Source organism: Mus musculus, chromosome 2 (genome assembly GCF_000001635.26).
Source record: "Mus musculus strain C57BL/6J chromosome 2, GRCm38.p6 C57BL/6J".
NCBI classification, from domain to species: Eukaryota; Metazoa; Chordata; class Mammalia; order Rodentia; family Muridae; genus Mus; species Mus musculus.
This window is the reverse complement of record NC_000068.7, coordinates 45,986,967-46,003,788: the sequence shown is the minus strand read 5'-3', so window position 1 is coordinate 46,003,788 and position 16,822 is coordinate 45,986,967.

The following is a 16,822-nucleotide window of genomic DNA, read 5'->3' as shown; positions in this document are numbered from 1 at the left end:
ATGGGTATTTTGTTCCCCATTCTAAGAAGGAACAAAGTATCCACACTTTGGTCTTCCTTCTTCTTGAGTTTCATGCTTTTTGCAAATTGTATCTTAGGTATTTTAAGTTTCTGGGCTAATATCCACTTATCAGTGAGTGCATATCATGTGTGTTCTTTTGTGATTTGGTTACCTCACTCAGGATGATGGAACATCTTCTGAGTATATGCCCAGGAGAGGTATTGCTGGATTCTCCAGTAGTACTATGTCCAATTTTCTGAGGAACCGCCAGACTGATTTCCAGAGTGGTTGTACAAGCCTGCACTCCCACCAGCAATGGAGTGTTCCTCTTTCTCCACATTCTTGCCAGCATCTGCTGTTACCTGAATTTTTGATCTTAGCCATTCTAACTGGTGTGAGGTAGAATCTCAGGGTTGTTTTGATTTACATTTCCCTGATGATTAAGGATGTTGAACATTTTGTCAGGTGCTTCTCAGCCATACAGTATTCCTCAATTGAGAATTCTTTGTTTAGCTCTGTACTCTGGATTCTGACATTTTTGACATGTGACTGTTGTCTTCACTTGGCTTCTAGGATAACACTGTCCTAATTTCTTTTCAAACACAGTGTTTCCTTCTTCCCAAACCTTCTTTTATTTTACTGAGTTCATTTCTTCTTTCCAGTCTTGTAATATTAGATACCATAAAAATTGATCACACTGTATCTTCTTCTTTTAATCATACTCTCTATGTGGAAGATTTTATTGGAGATGATAGCATTACAGGTTATCTATAAGGTGATGTACTTTACGTATTCTTTGTAAAGCTGAGATTCCAATGGGGTATGTGTGGTACATACCTGTAGTAAGCACCTGTATGGAGCGGGATGAAGGTAGACACATAATAACTTAAAGGATGACCTAGATTACAGCAATGATCAATAGCACAAAAACAGCACTAACAACAGGAAAAAGTGAGCGCTCCCCACTCTACTTCCTCTACAGATATTTACAAAAGATAGTTTAGGAATAATATATGTTAGAGATTGCTAAGCAACTTTATTATAACCTAAGCAATAAACTAACTAAAAAGAATACAAAATATTTTGGAATGTTTTTCTTTCCTCCATATTTCAAATATGAAGAAGAAAAGAGAATAAAAGGAAGTTAAATTTATGGGGAGATAAAACATGTGTTAGCATGTTTCATTATTTTTCTGTTCCTCCAAAATACTTCCATAGAAAACAGCTTCATAGTTTTGCACAAACTCAACTTAAAAATAAAAAAGTGTTATTCTCTCTAGATAATCATCTGCTGACAATCAGAAAAAATAAATAGAATTAATTGATTGGTTGAAAATTCTTTGGTGTAACATTTATAAAGCATGAAAATTTGCATAGTTGCTATTTAAACAGGCTGGATAATAACACTTTCTAAGAAAAATGAATGAGGAAGAAAGGCCTTTTAACCCCATGGCTGCATATACTTACATAAACTCCAAACTGCAAATCAACTGTGAATTACTCATTATTTCAGCATCCATGTTTCCAGCCGAAATTTTTTATTGCCAAAATGCCTTTTTCATTCAGTTGGAGTTCAACTGAATTTCATGCAGTTTTGCTGTCCACATAGCTATCCATTGAAAGTGATGACTATTTAGAAATGTTAAAGAATGTATATGTGTAATTTGGCTGATCCAGTTAACAGATGTCTCATAATACTCTTTGTACCAATTCTTTCTGATGTTAGCAAGATTTCTAGATAAAGACAAAATTACCCTTTGCCACCTCTCAGCTTGATAGACATACTAATATCCCCCCTCCTCTCTCATTCTCTCCTCTCCCTCCTTCCCTACATCTCCCCCTCCTTCTCTGCCTGTGTGTGTGAGTGTGTGTTAGAGAGAGAGAAAGAGAGACAGAGACAGACAGAGAGAATGAGAGAGAAATTTAGTTCTGCATTTGAAAGCAAACATGTTTCCTTATTTGAAATGTTGGCACTTTTGTCAACTTTAAGCAAGAATTTTATAAGTTGTTAACTTGACCCACAGATTGAGAAAAACGTATTATTCCTGTATTATATTTCATATTTAACTACATATAGACACTGATTTTTGAGATGGGAGAAAGGGCTTTTTCGAAAGCTGTAGTGGTGCTTTCCATGGTTGAAAGGGCAAGGTCTTCTCATGCCCACCTTCATTCTCATCTGTACTCATGTTGTTGTTGTTGTTGCTAATATTAATATAAATTAGTAAAATTAATAAAGGGAAAACTGTTCTAGCAATTGTTTCAAGTGTTTACTTGAAACAATTACTAACAGCTCTTTAAAAGCTTCACAGAGAAAATGGGAATTATTTTCTAAAATGAGATTTTAAATCTATAAATTGTTTTTAGAGCTGTTGTCACTTAAAAATGCACTTTTGTATATGGGACCTGAAACGACCATGTCTTCTAGCCAGACAGGAATCCCAGTGGACACCTAGTTACCCACAAAACTTTCAACCCAAAATTTATCCTGTCTAAAGGAAATACAGGCACAGGGGATGGAGCAGAAACTGCAGGAATGCTCAATCAATAACCAGTCCAACTTATGACCCATCCCATGGGCAGGCACCAATCCCTGGCACAATTTATGAAACTCTGTTATGCTTACAGGCAGGAGCATATTTTCCTCTGAGAGGTTCCACCCAGCATCTGACTCAGTCAGATGCAGATACCCACAGCCAAACAGTGGATGGAGTTTGGGGATCTTATGGAAGAATAGGAGGAAGGATTGCTGGACACAATTTGATAAGAACTCCACAGGAAGACCAACAGAGTCAACTACCCTGGACCCTTGGGACTCTCAGCGTCTGAGCCACCAAGCAAAGAACATACATGGGCTGGACCTAGGTCTCCCCTCTCATATATAGCAGATGTGCAGCTTGGTCTTCATGTGGTTCCCAAACAACTGGAAGGATAACCATCCCAACAGCTATTGCTTGTATATGGGATATGTTCTAGCCACCTGTCTTGTCTGGCCTTAATGGGAAAGGAAAGTCTAGCATCACAGAAACTTGAAGTGCTAGGGTCAGAGGATACCCAGGGGTCCCCCATGCACTCTGAGGAGAGGGGAAGGGGAAAGGATTGTGGGAGGGCATGACTAAGAAGATGAAAGGGATGTAAGGTGAATATGTAAAATTGTAAATTAAATTAAAAGGATTTTTTTCTGAACATAGGCAATAAACATCTTTTCTCAGATCTATATGGTCACATGTTAGTAATGACAAATCAGAAAATAAGTCTTCAAATATTTTGCCAACTGGAAATTATACTGAGTTTTCAGCTTCTCCCAATTTTTATATTATGTTTCTGATGTTAAATTGTATTTATCTAAGTTAAACCTTCTCTAGAATAGTAGGAAATATGTCCCCTTTTTTCAATTGCAAAACCCTAATTTTATCATATCCCCACCAAAATAATTATGGTCTTCAACTTGAATATTCAATAGCACCTATCCTTCTGTATTAGAGAAAAAATTAATCAGTTTTTGGAAACATCTTTGATTTTTTTATAAAAGTTTTAACATCTAAAGTCAAAGAGCAATCAAGCAATTGCAATACAAAAACAGACAAATATAAAGCTGAATGAAAAAGAGAGTAATTGAAAAACAACCTAAGGCACTTGTCAGTGTTTCTGGAAAGGAAGTGCAGGTGATCCAGGTGAGAATCCAGCCATCCTAGCTTCTCCAGTTGCTCTGCAGGTGTGCACAGTTCAGATGCTGGGAATATTCCAGGAAGAACAGGGCTCAGCCCCAGCAGGAGATTTGAGTTTAGCTATTTAGACAGTAACCTCTTCATGAGGAGAGAATATAATTTACTAGAATTAAGTATGATGGGGATGACCTGAGAGATGGCAATTGGGAAATAATTGCTAGCAAGGCTTCCAGACTTGGGCCATCTGAGCTCGGATTCTGGCTTCTCCGTGACACAGTTGATTAATGTTTTATTTTAGTATAGTTTTGCTAAGTAGATCTGCCAAACTCAGCATTCATTATATAGTTCAGGCTGGACTGAAACTCGCAGAAGTCATTCTTCAGCCTTCTGAATGGTGGGTATAGGTTTTTGCTACTTCACCTGGTTTAGGTATTTATCTTAAGCAACTTCCATATATAGTAAGTGTGAATTACAACTGTGAGAACAGTGCTGTGTGTGTGTCCACCTCTTCTGAACATGAAATGGTATCTAATCTAGAAAGCATATATAAATTATCGTCATTAAGTACTTATATGATGCAAATGTGAGATTGGACTGTTTGGTAATCAATTGCCCTCTGTAATCATGAGTATAGGATGTTAGTACATAGTTCAGGAAATAGAACAGTAACGAGGTATTGTTATTCTTATGTCATAGGCCAGCACAGAACCTTATGGCAGCAGGGTGATTGTTTTATCTGGATAAAATGAAAACTATGCTAAGAGAATATTAACTTCTGTGGACAGACATTAGAAGTGTGACCATCATGGGCACAGCGGAATCTTCTCGTCTCAACTCTGAACTTGGGTGTGCTGTTCCAATGTCATACATATTTGTACAAAATGGCTGATTTGTGTTCATTCTCTTAGCCCAATTATCTATTTTTGTTTTGGAAAGACTAAAATCCAAACAAAACAAAACAAAACAACATCATACAAATAAGCAACATAAATATAATCACAGTAGCCTCTCACTTATGCTATCTCCCCATTTCTCAATAAGGGGTGCTCTCTTTCACATGCCTGCCAATACTACTTAGAATGCGAACCAGCAACAGATGGAGGGGAATTCCAGTGTGTCTTAAATTCACTCTCTGGCTTTTAAATTACGTTCACTATATTTCTGATAGATTAACAGTAATGCAATTCTGATGAGGTCTGAGTAAGTAAAACACCCCCATACCTCTCAAAATAATTGGTGATGAATAACATGAAAAATGCACCCCACAACACCTGCTGAGTTTTAAAGCTATAAAATAAAACCTGTAGTAGCAATTTCAGATTAGCATTCAACAATTACCTAACATTTATTAGTTCTTTTAAATGTTTTATTTGAATCGAAACAACCAATATTTGCTCATGTTTCATTAAATCCCATTTTCAATGTTGAGCTCAAACCTAGTGATGAAGGAAGGCCCTTTGAGCTTAGTGGTAATATCATCTAAGCCTGAGAATAACAGAAAAGACTTCAAAGTCAACATCTCTTTGGTCTAAGGTAACAAGAATACCTGAATAATTACTCAAAATTATAATACTAATAAAACATGAATAAAGAACCACTTATAGTTCATCTGGCATGAATTATTTTAAGTATGTCTAATAAAAAAAGCTTTAAAAGAGCATTAGCAGAATTTATTTAATTGCAATGTGTTCAGGGCAGTGTTATATTATGTACCTGTGGCTTTTTAGAATCACACACAATCTCGTACTTAATGTGTATAATCAAACAGGAAAATAATAAAACTGAAAACTATTCTTCAATGGTAAATTTTAGCCCACTGAGCTGTCCATTGTAGATGGATTCATGATTGATCAGAATAATACACAATGGCACAGTGTAATTCTTTAGTGTGATGTTGTAAAATGGAGTATTGCTTCTGTTATTTTATCCAGTTTGCTTTTATATGACAGGGTTTATTGTGCGTTATGTTGTAGCTCATTCCTCTGTTCACAATGCCTACTGATGTGTAATTATGACTTGTCTGAACTGTAAGAAGGAGCAATATGTGAAAGGAAATCTGCAAACACGCTTGATTTATGAGTTCTGATACTATATTACAGCCCTAATCTGCCTGCTTAACTTAGCTTCAGGCTCACTTACTGTACAACGTGCTTATGGTTAGCAAGGCTGCAAGTTTTGGAAGATGTACTTTGAAGGAGCCACTACACCCTTTCTTTAAAAAATTTAGCATAATTTCGGTTTTAGGTAATGTGATATATTATTTATTTTATAAAGACTTCTTATGAAGGAACAACCTTCATGCATTTTCTGTAACAACAAAGAGGAGCAGTGTGTGGAATCTTTTTCCCTTGTTAAATATCATAATGTTGTTGCTTATGTTTTATGATAAAATCAGTCACAATCCTTCCCTTTATTTCTTGGTGTTACAACTATGCTATGAGACCCTGTTTTGATCCAGGGCATCTGATTTTTTTGCAGCAGCAGCCAAAATCACAAATGACTGTAGACGAACAAATGAAAGCAATCCCATAAAGCAATGACCTCAGTGTCAGGAAGGAAAGATGTAAGCAAATTTGCCTTTTCAGAACCCCATTCACAAAGACAGATACAGCTGGAGTTAAGCATCGCAGTGCTGTTATTGAGTCCTAGCACATTCAATTCACATGCTTTTAATAAGCTAAAGTTATAAATTACTGTTCGTTTCGATCTAAATCACCAATATGAAATATATTCTTCTCCAATCTTTATTTGTGATCAGGTTTTGCTAAATGTCTAAAGGGAAAAAAAGAACTTGAAAAATCACCCTCATTTGATATTTTGCTATGAAACAAACAGCTTTGTGCATAAGGACATGCAAACATCCATGACTCATTACAGAAGTATCTTTAAACCATATCAAAAAGATGATTTATTTAATTCCAGAATTAAAAAAAAATCCCGCCATTTATATCATTTTTGAATTGTCTTTTGTTCTGCTATTTTCCTATTTCTTTTCATTTCTCCTGAGTATTGCCTACATAATCAGCAAAGCCTGCATTTTTGGAACCAATAAACAAAAGTATAAATTACTAACTGATTATGTCATGACCAGTACAGTTCCAAAAAATCAGGGCAGAAATAAACTCATAATGGACAAAGAAAGGGCTGCCGTGAGGAACAAGCATCCTCAAACTTGTATAATTTTTGGAAGTCATTCAGAACAATGGTCTTTTACACAAATGCACACTGTTAAATTTGAGATGGTAAGAATTCATTGTGCAAAATATTCTGATCATTTTATGTTAACTTATTAAGTTCTCGTTCTCAGTACCAGGGAAGAACATACTTTGAGCTAAAGAAAGTAAATCTTTGCTAAAACCCCTTTAGTAGTAAGGGTCCCTTTAGGTAAACATGTGAACTGATGGTGGGGGTTTTGTCATAGTACAGACAATGTATGTCAAAATGTACAGATGATATTGACTAAATTAAATAAAGGTCTGAATAATGGGAGATAGAGCAAAGTATGTTCCTCTTCTACAAATTATCAAATTAAACCTGATTCTTAGAAGTTTTAATATACTGTAATTTTAACCAAAGATGTTTACATGTACTGCGGATTCAAGTCAGTGTCTTTTAATTGAATTGAACCTTCTTTTATAGGTCAGCTATTGGTGACAAACTAAATATGATGCTCCCATCTTGTTAGAATGAAACAGAAAGCATGCACTATTCTCAAAGCACCAAGCAGTTCAAGGCTGGCATAGCTCACACTCAGGATAAATGGTAAATTGTTTTATACAACCATTCCAATCAGTAAGACCCTCTTCCTGTAAACAAATGGAGCTATAAACAGTTAGTTATGTGGTAATTAAAATTATCAACCAAAACCAAAGGGTAAGAAATGTTCATTATCATATTTTCAATAATGATCCCACATCAAGGCAAACTATATGTATTTTTGAGACCATATATTTGACTCTAACTCTCAGCACATTTATCAATATAATTTACATGGTGACATATATATGTCTATAAGACAATATTTTCTGAACTAAAATCTCATATGATGATCATTATGTCTATATAGAGTCTGTATGGATGGTGCAGTCTCATTTAGTAAAACTCCCACATTTTATCAGTGTTTAATAAGATCATGGTTTTATTGTACAGTAACAGGAAATATGTGACTTCATAACAGTCTTACTTTAATTACAAAGCTTCACAAAGCAAACCATTTGTTTATAGTGTCTATTATTTTGTTTCTTTCAGAGTAATGAAAATAGTTGTTGATTTTCTTTCGGGGTATCTTCATAGACAAATATGACATACCAGACTATCTGAAGGACAGCTAGGTCTTCTCTAGGTGATGATCACACTACATAAGAACAATTTATCACCAGCCTTGAAGAAAGACACCAGGTACACCTATCATTTTGTAAAGCATTGCTAATTTCTCTCCAAAATAGCCTGAGATTAAATGGCAAATAGCAGGTCTCAGCTCCCTCCTGCATTTCGTATATCTTGTTCTTTGACATAACTATACACATATAATTATTCTCCAAAATGTCTAATAATTGCCTTAAGCATAGGCTTATGAAAAAGTTGAAATAAAAAATGTCATGCAGGAATTACACAAATTGCTTCCTCTCAATCTGTTAAGTACACATATGTAGACTTCATCACTGCATGGTCAACACCACTGCCACAACCCTTAGAAACGTGTCCTCTCACTGAGATTTCAGTTTTAAATTGTTCCTCTCATCTAATGTCACTACCACAGTGACCATTCAGGTCTTCAAACCTGATATGGCCACATGTACATAAACATCCTGAGTATGGACTTCCTTATTTCCCAGTAGGCTCCCAAGATGCATTTCCCCTCCATCATTCCTAATCTCTTCTTATCCCTTTATGGAAACAAGGTGCCATACATTCAAGCATCTCTTTCCTAGCATCCTCCTAGACTCAACTCCTTTAGAAGGGAATTTAAAATCTGCATCCTTAGGGAAATCTTTCCCAATTAATAGAGATTTGTTATGCCATTTGCATCATCCTCTACCACCTAATCAAGACTAAGCCCTGTGTATAAACAAGTACAGCAGTGCAGCTTAGGAATCCAATATTATTATGTTCCTTCCTACGCAATTTGTTATTTGATGTGTATTATGTTTATGCTTGCATTTTTGCTGTCTTAAAGGCTAAGGAACTAAGACCAGCTATGCTTGGGGAACACAGCGTATTACAGTGGAGCTGTTCACTTCCAGCGCATATTGCTTTTCTTGATAACTATTTGATAGGAAGACACATGTATTAGAAAATAATTAGGTAAGAAGCATCTACTTGGAGTGACACTTGAAAACAGAAAACCAAGAAGCTTTTGAGATGAGAAACCTATCATTTAAGCAATAATTCATAGAGATGGAAATGTTTGTAAAACTATAATCAGTGGATTTTTTTAAATTAGCAATTGAAAATAAGAGGCTATAAAAAAAAGAGGTCTGCTTTAGGAACACACGTAAAAGCCAGCCTATTGTAAAGAAAAACTGTTAAAACCACTCACTATTAAAGTAAAAAATGTGACTATGTTGTTAAAAGGATAATCCATATTTCACACAGATAGAATCACTGTGTCACATTCAAATAACATGCAACATTCATGATGAAGCATCTGTTTGTCATGCAGTGTGTTCTAAGGATGGTGGCTATTACCAACCGTGTTTATCTGAAACATACACTATGCTTAAGAATTACCCATGTGGCTTGCAGCAAAATAGGCTTTTTTGAACTCCTAATAAAATCTGCAGTACCTGCTTCTCAGAGGTGATTCTGTCTGCTGAATCTGCTGTAAGGGTCCAGGGCACTTACCCTGTCCTAGACATGCACACACTAGTCTCAAAGCAAAACAATAATCAGGGGAAGTATTATTTTGAAGTTTTGGAATATTTTTTAAATTTTAAATTGCTAAGTAGTAACTGTGTTATCCCTTAGAACACCTTGTTGAATTGGGAGAAAATGTTTACAAGATGATGTGTGTGTGTAAAGTATGTGTCTGCACAAAGTGTGAGTGTGTGTGTGTATGTATTTGTGGTGAACATTTTTTGAAGATAGGATAGGAATTGGGTAATTTGACTTATAAATGAACTAAGCCAGCACACAGATATACATATTGGGTTGTAATACTCATTTTAAAATAAATAAATGAAGTCATAGAAATAATCTTTTTATTCTATATTATACTGATCCTATTCTGATTGTGAAATCAATAGCATATAAAAATTTTATACTGATAGATGATAGTAAAAATTCCCTGGTTCCTCAACCTATAGAACATGATTCAAAGAGGAAAATCTCCTCCCTCAGAATAGCTTCCATTTTTGTCCTTTTAATCTAGTTTAAATTATAAAGCTCAAGAATCCCTCTTGGGCTACGGAGATGGTCTGCTGGGTGAGGTACTTAGCTATAACCTTAATTCCCAGAACCTACAAGATAGAAGGAGGCCTCCTAACATTCTCAGTGCCACCTAAGCATCGCTCAAAAACGGAAACAAAAAAAGTCAATTAATGTATGTATGTATGTATGTATGCAGGCATGCATGTATGGACATATGCTGTAAAAGAAACTTCAGGAAACATTTAACTAACTAAAATTTAGTATGTGTAAAATGTATATGTATGCTTATATGTAAAATGGTATTATGAAAATTCCGATTTAATTATATAAATTTTATAATATGGTTTACATTATCTTAACAAAATAGCACCTGGTTCTAAGTGCTGTCTCTTTGGCTGGCTTGCTTTAATAATAAATAATTTGAAAGAATATTTATACATTATCTCATCCAAAATCTTCTCAAAGTCTCCTTGATCAAAATATAATGCTGCTTAAATTTGTTAGGCAAAATACTCTCTACCTATTTGCATTATGCCAAATGAACTGGATCATTCCAATATGGTGTCACATGTGTATGGAAGCCTGTAGCATTTTGTAACAGGTGTTAGGAAAATGTACTTGACAGAGATGTTTACAGTAAGGTCATCTGTAAGCATGAAAACTGAAAATAGCAATGAGAGGATGAAGTCACTATTGAAACAGAAAGGGAGAACAATATCCAAGAGGAATTAACTATGACATCTTCCATCCTCCAAAAACACCAAAGCCCATATGCATAACTAGATACTTCTTAATGTTCTTGTTTATTCTTTGAGAGTTTCAAAAACATATTTTGATGCTTTATTTGACCTCCTCCAAATACTACTAGATCTTCCCCCACCAAATTCAGATTCATTCTCTTTCTCTCTCTCTCTCTCTCTCTCTCTCTCTCTCTCTCTCTCCCTCTTTCTCTCTCTCTCCCCTTCTTTATCCATCCTTCTCTCCCTCCCCTCTCTCTTTCTCTTGCTCACTCCTAAAAAAAGAAATATAAAAAAAGTGGAGCTCATTGTTGTTGGTGGTGGTGGTGGTTAACTACTCCTCACCATCGAGTGTAGTTGATATGCCCAGTGTCACTCCAATTGGAGAAAACTGATTCTCCCTCCCAGAGCTACTGCCAATTGGGGATAGCTTTTTAGCTTAATTCCCTAACTCTGTGCTGACAATTAGTCACATGTAAGCTTATGCATGTCTTGGACATTGTCACAGTCTATGTGAGCCCATATGTATATCGTCCCTGGTGTGTTTGGCAAACACTGTTTCTTTGAAACGACCCACTATTTCTTAACATCTCTCAGCCCTAGATGGAATGTCTACATCACACCCCTTCTTCAAGGGTAAGGGATTATCTAGAGGAAGGAGTAGAGCGATTATAAGAAGATAACCTGTCAAAGACATCTATTTTATCTTAGGAATCACCTTCCCTATCCTATGTTTTCCAAAATATGAAGAATGGATGAATAGAGAAAAAAAATGAAGTCCTTACATGGAAAAAAACATAAAATCTACAAAACAGAAGAAATATATGTAAAATGGTGATTTAGTTTATGATTTCAGTATGTATCTATGTCTATTAGAATATTGTGATCACACCAGTTACTATTACTGTATTTTATCAATATTCAGTATATTGGTATGGGTGCCTTCTTCATTTGATATTATTTTTATCAATTCATTATAAGATCTAAAACAATGCCCAATTAATAGAATACACATTCATTTGCTGGACTTTAAAAATGGTTAAGTTCATTTAATTCATATAATTCCAAGTCCAGTAAGTCTTTTAAAAAAAACCACTGATTGGATAATTATTTGGTTATGACTTAATAAGAACGTGAAATAAATTTGTTTCACTAAGCCTACGTATCAATATGACAATTGTCTTAATAGAAGAAGGAGGCAATGAGGAGAGACCTGATAATAAACTCCATAGTATGTGTTCTAAAACTTTTAATATTTTATGTGAGATTTTGTTTATTTGTTTGATTGTTCGTTTATTTATTTATTTTTGCATCTGGAAAAAGTAATTTACATAGTTTATCTTTTTAAATTTTTTATTAGATATTTTCTTTATTTACATTTTAAATGTTTTCCCTTTTCCTGGTTTCCCCTCTGTAAACACCCTATTCCATCCCCTCTCCCCCTACTTCTATGAGGGTGTTCCCACCTACCCACTCCTGCTTCCCTGTCCTGGCATTCCCCTACACCGGGACATTGAGCCTTAACAAGAACAAGGGCCTCTCCTCCCCTTGATGTACGACAAGGCCGTCCTCTGCAGGAGTACATATGCAACTGAAGTCATGGGTTGCTCCATGTGTACTCTTTTGTGATTGGGTTACCTAATATGATATTTTCTAATTCCACCCATTTGCCTAAGAATTTCATGAATTCATTGTTTTTAATAGCTGTGTAGTATTCCATTGTGTAAATATACCACATTTTCTATACCCATTCCTCTGTTGAGGGACATCTGGGTAAATAAGGCTGCTATGAACATAGTGGAGCATGTGCCCTTTTTATATGTTAGATCATCTTTTGGGTATATGCCCAAGAGTGGTATAGCTGGGTCCTCAGGTAGTACTATGTACAATTTTCTGAAGAACCACCAGACTGATTTCCAGAGTGGTTGTACCAGCTTGTAATCCCACTAGCAATGGATGAGTATTCCTCTTTTTCCACATCCTCACCAGCATCTGCTCTCACCTGAGTTTTTGATCTTAGCCATTCTGAATGGTGTGAGGTAGAATCTCAGGATCATTTTGATTTGCATTTTCCTTTTATTTGTTTGCATTTCAAATATTATCCCTGTTCCTGGCCTCCCCTTCATGAACTCCCCTACCCCATTGCCTTCTCCTTTGCCTCTAGGAGGGCACTCCCCAACCCAGCCACCCATTCCCATGTCACCCCTCTAGCATCCTCATTCTATAGGACATCAAGCCTCCACAGAACCAAGTGCCTCCACTCCTATTGATGCCAGATAAGGCACTCTTATGCTCCATACATAGCAGGAGCCATGGACCTGCCTATGTATAATCTTTAGTTGGTGGTTTAGTTTCTAGGAGCTCTGAGGTGTCCAGTTAGTTGATATTGTTGTTCTTCCTGTATGATAGCAATTCCCTTCAGGTCTTTCAGACCTTCCTCTAACTCTTCCATTGAAATTCCCTGGCTCAGTCCAACTGTTGGCTTTGAGTATCTGCATCTGTCTTAGTTAGGAGCTACCAGAACCTCTCAAAAGATAGCCATACCAGGCTCCTGTCTGTAAGCACATCTTGGCATCAGCAATAGTGTAAGGATTTGGCATCTGGGGATGGAATGGATTGCACACTGGGGTGGTCTCTGGATGATTTGTCCTTCATTTCCTCCATTTTTGTCCCTGCATTTCCTTTAGTAAGGGACAATTCTGGGTTAAAATATTTAGATGTGTGGGTGGCCTCATTCCCTCCACTGTGGGTCATGTCTATCTACTGGAGATGGTCACTTGAGGTTCTATCTCCCTGATGTTGGGTTTCTCAGCTAATATCATCCCCAATGGGTCCTGGGAACCTCTTGTACCCCTGTCATCTAGGACAGTGATTTCCCCAAGTTCCCCTCTACCTGACACTGCTACCTATCTCTATTCATTTTCATTACATACCTGATTCTGCCTCCATTTTTGCCCCTCTTATCCTCCCAATCCCCTCCCACCCTCTCCCTCCTGTGAGTTTTTTCTTTCCCCTTCTAAGTGGGTTTGAAGCCTCCACATTTTTCCCCTTCTTGTTAATCTTTATATGGCATGTGAGTTGAATCATAGGTTTCTGAGCTTTTGGGATAATATTCATTTATCAGTGAGTGCATACCATATGTTTTTGGGGGTTTTATTACTTCACTCACGATGTTATTTTCTAGCTCCAACCATTTGCCTATAAAGTTTGTGAATTTGTCAGTTTTAATAGTTGAATAATACTCCATTGTGTAAATGTAGCACATTTTCTGTATCCATTCTTCCACTGAGGAACATCTGGGTTGTTTCTAGCTTCTGGCTATTTTAAATAAGGCTGTTATGAACATTACAGAGCATGTGTCTTTATTATATGTTGGAGCATATTTTGGGTAGAGGTCCAGGAGTGGTATGCTGGGTCCTCAGGTAATACTGTGTGCAATTTTCTGAGGAACTGCCAGACTGATTTACAGAGTGGTTGTACCAGCTTGTAATCCCACCAACAGTGGAGGAGTGTTCCCCTTTCTTCCCATCCTCACCAGCATCTGCTGTCACCTGAGTTTTTGATCTTAGTCATTCTGATTGGTATCAGGGTTATTTTGATTTGCATTTCCTTGATGATTAAGGAAGTGGAACATTTCTTTAGATGCTTCTTGGTCATTTGAGATTCCTCAATTGAAGATTCTTGTTTAGATCTGTACCCTAATTTTTAGTTGGACTATTTGGTTCTCTGGAGTTTAACTTCTTAGGCTCTTTGTATATTTTGCATATGTAGAGTTGGTAAAGATCTTTTCCCAATGTGTTGTTTGCTGATTTGTCCTACAGAGAGTGTACTTTGCCTTACAGAAGATTTTCAGTTTTATGAGGTATCATTTGTCAATTGTTGATCATAGAGCCTGAGCCATAGTTTTTCTATTCAGGAAATTTTACCCAGTGCCAATGTTTTCCAGGCACTTCCCCACTTTTTTTTCTATTAGATTCAGCCAGCATATTTGGTTTTTTGTGGAAGTCCTTGATCCACTTGGACTTGAGCTATGTACAAGGAGATAAAAATTCTTCTACATGCAGACTGCCAGCTAGACCAGCACCACTCATTGAAAATGCTCTCTTGTTTTCCACTGTAGGATTTTGGTTTCTTTGTCAAAGTTCTAGTGACCAGAGGTATGTGGATTTATTTCTGGGTCTTCAATTTTATTCCATTGGTCTAGCTCTCTGTCTCTGTACCAATACCATACAGCTTTTATCACTCTATCTCTATAGTACAGATTGAGGTCAGGGATGGTGATTCACCCAGAAGTTCTTTTATTGTTGAGAATTGTTTTTGCTATCCTAAGTTTTTGTTTTTCCAGATGAAGTTGAAAATTGCTCTTTCTATCTCTGTGAACAATTGTGTTGGAATTTTGATAGGAATTGTATTGAATTTGTAGATTGCTTTTGGTAAGATGGCCATTTTTACTATGTTAATTCTACTGATCCATGATAATAGGAGATTTTATTCCATCTTCTGAGGCCTTTAATTTCTTTCTTCAGAGACTTGACATTCTTCTCAAATAGATCTTTCACTTGCTTTGTTAGAATCACATCAGATATTTTATATTATTTATGACTATTCCAAAGGTTATTTTTCCTTAATTTCTTTCTCCGCCCATTTATCCTTTGTGTAGAGAAAGGCTACTTATTTGCTTGAGTTAATTTTATATCCAGACACTTTACTGAAGTTGTTTATCAGGTGTAGAAGTTCTCTGGTAGAACTTTTGGGGTCACTTAAGTATGCTACCGTATCATCTGAAAATAGTGATACCTTGAATTGTTCCTTACTGATTTATATTGTTTTGACCTCTTTTTGTTGTCTAATTGCTCTATCTAGAACCTTGAGTACTATATTGAATAAATAGGGGGAGAGTGGACAGCCTTTTCTTGTCCCAGATTTTAGTGGGATTGCTTCAGGTTCCTTTTCAGTTAATTTAATGATGGCTGTTGGTTTGCTCTATATTGCTTTTATTGTGTTTATGCATGTGACTTGAATTCCTGATATTTCAAAGACTTTTAACATGAAGGGGTATTGTATTTTGTCAAATGCTTTTTCATTATATAATGAGAAGATCATGTGGGTTTTTCTTTGTGTTTGTTTATATAGTGGATTAGGTTGATAGATTTTCTTATACTGACCCTTCCCTACATCTCTGGGATAATGTAGACTTGATCCTGGTGAATGATCATTTTGATATGTTCTTGGATTCAGTTTGAAAGAATTTTATTGAGTATTTTTCTATCGATATTCATAAGCAAAATTGGTCTGAAGTTCTCTTTGTTGTTATTTGTGTGGCTTAGTATCAGAGTTAACTGTGGCTTCATAGAATAAATTAAGTAGTATAGGTCGTATTCCTTCTGTTGCTATTTTGTGGAATAGTTTGATAAGTATTGGTATTAGGTTCTTTTGAAGGTCTGATAAAATTCTGCACTAAAACAATCTAGTCCTGAGCTTTTTATTGTTGTGAGAAGTGTAATGACTAGTTCTATTTGCTTAGGGTTATGAACTGTGGTTCCCCATGTCTTTTGATTGAAACTCTTCTAGTTGGATACTAGAATATATATTCTACCTTGTTTCTTGGGACCATTTACTTGGAAAAATTTTCCAGCCATTTTGACTGAGGTCGTGTCTGCCTTTTTTTACTGATGTGTGTTTCCTGCATGCAACACATTGCTGGTCCTGTTTACATATTCAGTCTGTTAGCCTATGTCTTTTTATTAGAGAATTAATTCCAGTGTTGTTGAGAAATATTAAAGATAAATGGTTGTTGGTTCCTTTTATTTTTGTTGTTAGTTGTGGTATTATGACATTTTTTGTTGTGAGATGATTAATTTCTTGTGTTTTCATGGGTGTGGTTTCCCACTTTATTTCAAGTATTCCTTCTACTATCCTCTATAGGGCTGGATTAGTGGAAAGATATTGCTTAAGTTTGATTTTGTCATGGAATATCTTGAGTTTTCTATCTATTGAGAATTTTGCTAAGTATCTTAGTCTGGGCTGACATTTGTGTTCTCCTACTGT